The sequence below is a fragment of the Schistocerca americana genome, chromosome 8 (assembly GCF_021461395.2).
Source record: "Schistocerca americana isolate TAMUIC-IGC-003095 chromosome 8, iqSchAmer2.1, whole genome shotgun sequence".
Taxonomy (NCBI): Eukaryota; Metazoa; Arthropoda; class Insecta; order Orthoptera; family Acrididae; genus Schistocerca; species Schistocerca americana.
Window position 1 is genome coordinate 478983775 of NC_060126.1, and position 5603 is coordinate 478989377.

At 43.8% G+C, this 5603-nt stretch overlaps 1 non-coding gene across 1 annotated transcript; it reads right to left on the reverse strand.

The window, feature by feature from the left end:
• Positions 1–4404: 4404 nt before the first annotated feature.
• Positions 4405–4478, reverse strand: Trnat-ugu. Its single transcript has one exon. It is a non-coding gene; the product is annotated as a tRNA-Thr (tRNA).
• Between the last annotated feature and the right edge of the window lie 1125 nt (positions 4479–5603).

Consider the following 5603-nt stretch of genomic DNA (forward strand, 5'->3'; position numbering starts at 1 on the left):
ATTGAAGAGTAGGGGCGAAAGGCTACAGCCTTGTCTTACACCCTTCTTAATACGAGCACTTCGTTCTTGATCGTCCACTCTTATTATTCCCTCCTGGTTGTTGTACATATTGTATATAACCCGTCTCTCCCTATAGTTTACCCCTACTTTTTTCAGAATCTCGAACAGCTTGCACCATTTTATATTGTCGAACGCTTTTTCCAGGTCGACAAATCCTATGAAAGTGTCTTGATTTTTCTTTAGCCTTGCTTCCATTATTAGCCGTAACGTCAGAATTGCCTCTCTCGTCCTTTTACTTTTCCTAAAGCCAAACTGATCGTCACCTAGCGCATTCTCAATTTTCTTTTCCATTCTTCTGTATATTATTCTTGTGAGCAGCTTCGATGCATGAGCTGTTCAGCTGATTGTGCGATAATTCTCGCACTTGTCAGCTCTTGCCGTCTTCGGAATTGTGTGGATGATGCTTTTCCGAAAGTCAGATCATATATCGCCATACTCATATATTCTACACACCAAAGTGAATAGTCGTTTTGTTGCCACTTCCCCCAATGATTTTAGAAATTCTGATGGAATGTTATCTATCCCTTCTGCCTTATTTGACCGTAAGTCCCCCAAAGCTCTTTTAAATTCCGATTCTAATACTGGATCCCCTATCTCTTCTAAATCGACTCCTGTTTCTTCTTCTATCACATCAGACAAATCTTCACCCTCATAGAGGCTTTCAATGTATTTTTTCCACCTATCTGCTCTCTCCTCTGCATTTAACAGTGGAATTCCCGTTGCACTCTTAATGTTACCACCGTTGCTTTTAATGTCACCAAAGGTTGTTTTGACTTTCCTGTATGCTGAGTCCGTCCTTCCGACTATCATATCTTTTTCGATGTCTTCACATTTTTTCCTGCAGCCATTTCGTCTTCCCTGAACTTCCTATTTATTTCATTCCTCAGCGACTTGTATTTCTGTATTCCTGATTTTCCCGAAACATGTTTGTACTTCCTCCTTTCATCAATCAACTGAAGTATTTCTTCTGTTACCCATGGTTTCTTCGCAGCTACCTTCTTTGTACCTATGTTTTCCTTCCCAACTGCTGTGATGGCCCTTTTTAGAGATGTCCATTCCTCATCAACTGTACTGCCTACTGTGCTATTCCTTATTGCTGTATCTATAGCGTTAGAGAACTTTAAACGTATCTCGTCATTCCTTAGCACTTCCGTATCCCACTACTTTGCGTATTGATTCTTCCTGAGTAATGTCTTGAACTTCAGCCTACTCTTCATTACTACTATATTGTCATCTGGGTCTATATCTGCTCCTGGGTAAGACTTACAATCCAGTATCTGATTTCGGAATCTCTGTCTGACCATGATGTGATCTAATTGAAATCTTCTCGTATCAAGCCGGCCGCGGTGGTCTAGCGGTTCTAGGCGCTCAGTCCGGAGCCGCGCGACTGCTACGGTCGCAGGTTCGAATCCTGCCTCGGGCATGGATGTGTGTGATGTCCTTAGGTTAGTTAGGTTTAATTAGTTCTAAGTTCTAGGGGACTGATGACCATAGCTGTTAAGTCCCATAGTGCTCAGAGCCATTTGAACCATCTTCCCGTATCTCCCGGCCTTTTCCAAGTATACCTCCTCGTCTTGTGATTCTTGAACAGGGTATTCGCTATTACTAGCTGAAACTTGTTACAGAACTCAATTAGTGTTTCTCCTCTTTCATTCCTTGTCCCAAGCCCATATTCTCCTGTAACCTTTTATTCTACTCCATCCCGTACAACTGCGTTCCAGTCGCCCATGACTATTAGATTTTCGTCCCCCTTTACATACTGCATTACGCTTTCAATATCCTCATACACTTTCCATATCTGTTCATCTTCAGCTTGCGACGTCGGCATGTATACCTGAACTATCGTTGTCGGTGTTGGTCTGCTGTCGATTCTGATTAGAACAACCTGGTCAGTGAACTGTTCACAGTAACACACCCTCTGCCGTACCTTCCTATTCATAACGAATCCTACACCTGTTATACCATTTTCTGCTGCTGTTGATATTACCCGATACTCATCTAACCAGAAATCCTTGTCTTCCTTCCACTTCACATCACTGACCCCTACTATAGATTGAGCCTTTGCATTTCCCTTTTCAGATTTTATAGTTTCCCTACCACGTTCAAGGTTCTGACATTCCACGCCCCGACTTGTATAATGTTATCCTTTCGTTGATTATTCAATCTTTTTCTCATGGTAACCTCCCCCTTGGCAGTGCGCTCCCGGGGATCCGAATGGGGGACTATTCCGGAATCTTTTGCCAATGGAGAGATCATCATGACACGTCTTCAAATACAGGCCACATGTCCTGTGGATACACGTTACGTGTCTTTAATGCAGTGGTTTCTATTGCCTTCTCCATCCTCATGTCGTTGATCATTGCTGATTCTTCCGCCTTTAGGGGGAATTTCCCACCCCTAGGACAAGAGAGTGCCCTGAACCTCTATCCGCTCCTCCGCCCTCTTTGACAAGGCCGTTGGCAGAATGAGGCTGACTTCTTATGCCGGAAGTCTTCGGCCGTCAATGCTGATTATTTATCAAAATTTAGGCAGTGGCGGGGATCGAACCCGGGACCGATGACAGTTTGATTATAAATCAAAGACGTTACGCCTAGACCACGAGTTACCGGTTGAGATCTCTAAACTACCGACATAGAACGTATTTACACTTCAAATGTCTACTTCGCAGCACTGTTTTTCGATGTTCCTGGCGCGTGTGGCGTCGTGTACGTGAACGCCCTGAAACGGAAGCTCCAGTCAATTGGTGTGCCAGTCTTTATTACTCGCAACCTTTACTCTCTACTACGGCAACGTGTAGTCCATGTCAGACGAGAGGACAGTAACTTGCATGGGCAGCGTCTGGTCTGCAGAGGACTGGCGCAAGGCTCCGACTCAAGTCCTCTTCTTTATACAGTGTACTTGTCTGTCCTTAGCACAATTTTTGGTCCTTCATTAGTAGTCCTAAGATACGACGATGACATCTGCAGGTACATATTTTTCTCTCAGCTTGAGGATGACGCTGAGGTGTTTGGATCAAGCGGTGTATGTACTGTATTCCTGGACGTGCAAAACTGGACTGAATGTGGCAGATAGGAATTCATTGGCGGTTGTATTTTTACGGCAGAGATGGACGATGGCAACGCCCGAAATACGACTAGGGCCTTTTACTATTCCAGTAAGGATTTCAGTCAAATTACTTGGGTTCTTTGTTGACAGAAGACTGACGTGGACAAGCCATGTGTGGTTTTCCAAGGTCGGTCGATCAATCAGTATCCTAGGATCGGCATCTCTCTTTACCGTGGCATGATTCTGTGTATAGTGTATGGCAATGCTTCGACATCTCTGTTCAGCAACATCGATACTCTGCAATATCGTGCCATTCCTCTTGGGGCAATGAATTCTTCACCTGTGAATTCGCTTTTGGTGGAAGCAAAGGAGATGCCCCTTCAATTCCGGAGGACTATCTTGGCTCAGAAATCCATCCTTAGTAAATCAGGGCAAAAAGTTCATCCTTTTCTGCAGAATCTCAACTGCTTAATTGAGGACAACGTGGAAGTTAGCAGAGTGGAGCAGTTTATTACTCTGAGATTTATTCCACCTGACTACCATTATGACTAAACAATGCTGGAAGGTGATATGAGTGGCGTACTCTTACTAATGTATCGGCGTCAGTGGTTAGTCACTTGAGAGCCTTGGCGCCACACAGAATGTATTAAATCGGCCGCGCAAAGGGGCCAACGCCCGCCTAAATTTTGTTACGTGTCCGAAGCACACAGACCACGACTTTTATATTTCCCTAAGATGTATGGCTCTCAAAGATGGTTCTCTCCCACTCTCGGTGTTACTTATCGCAAGCAATCGATAAATAAAAAATAATGAAATAAATAAATAAATAAATAAATAAAAAGCACATGTTACAATCCCAAGGGATTGCTATTACAGTAATCTTTGGTATCTGTAGTTAATCAAAGAGCACTTAATGACAGACTATCAGCCTAACGTCTTCCATTACGGGCCTTAAGATGACACATTTATGTTCATAATTTATCTTCACAATGAATCAGGTTCTATCCTTCAGAACAATGTCTTTTCTTTACGTACATAGAATTTTGATACCAGCTTCACTCAGAGTTAAGCAATTAATTTTACACTGTCACGTGGGACTATTATGATGATGCAACTACAACAAACACTCGCTCGCCTGAACATTACCAAATTACACTATTCTGAATTTAGATTCGTTTAACTGTACTCTTGTCTACGGCCATCTTGGGCGTACAGTAAGACCTTGAAGACTAAATGATAATTAACCGAACCCCTCGACAGGTGTTGTTGATATACCTCAATGGGGACAGCTGAAATGTGTGCCCCGACCGGGGCTCGAACCCGGGATCTCCCGCTTACATGGCAGACGCTCTATCCATCTGAGCCATCGAGGACACAGATGAATAGCGAGACTGCAGGGACTTATCCCTTGCACGCTTCCCGTGAGACCCACATGCCCAACTGTCCACAGTTCACATTCGTAATGTTCCTAATAGATATTTGCCCATCCACTCATTACTCGCTCCAACTAAGGTGACGATTCCCGTAAGAGTTCGGGCAGCCTGTGTGCACTCACACAGACGAAGGTTAATCACAAGGTAGCCTTTAACTGTAAATGAAGATAGTAACTGCTCTCGAAAGAACAGATACCACTGATGACCGTGCAGCTTCTCTAGAATAGATGATGATTAAATAAAACCCTCACCTGCCGACGGGTGTTGTTGATATACCTCAATCAAGACTTATCGTAAATTCACACCAGCGCCGAGTCATGCAATAATTCACTTTGCCATGACGATGAGACTGCATCTTGATTATGATTCACGGTTATATAGTTGTTCTAAAGTTAATCACAGTTACAACGAGACTTCGCATCACACAATCAAAATCACTGCCTCGCGTACGCTTCTACTGGCATGTTAAATTGGGGAATAACCCGTCGCTACTCAACTGCTGTTCCAGACACTCCGAGCAGTGCCTGGAAAGCTATTTGTATTGTAAAAGTAGTTACTGGCCGAATAAACGTAGCATTTCATCAGAGCGGTCTTGAAGAACCCAGAGCGACTCTTTAAGGCGAAAGCGCGGACGCCAAAACCAGCACTCCCCTCCACTTTATTCGTACCTACGCGCCATTGAGTATTCACGTCTTTACTCATTTTGTAAACTAATGAAATAAAATAGCACGTAAGAGAGGAGATCGTTTTCATAAGCCCTGTCCTCAATTACGTGCTTTACAATACATTTAAAATATATTTTTCTTAACCTGAAGGATTAAAAAGAAGTGGCAATATTTTCTCTCGACCCCGATATCTCGCAATATCGCTACAGAACTTCTCCAGGGGTGACTAATGAAGGAGGGGGGGAGGGGGGCGGGGGCTGCCCTCTGCATTCACAAGCCCCCGCGCTTTGTGATACCGTAATTGTATTACTGCACTGAAATTGTTCTAGAAGGTGCTAGAACCCTTTCATTTGCCCGTGCAACTGGCACTCCCATCTACATCTGGCCATGTCAAACAGTG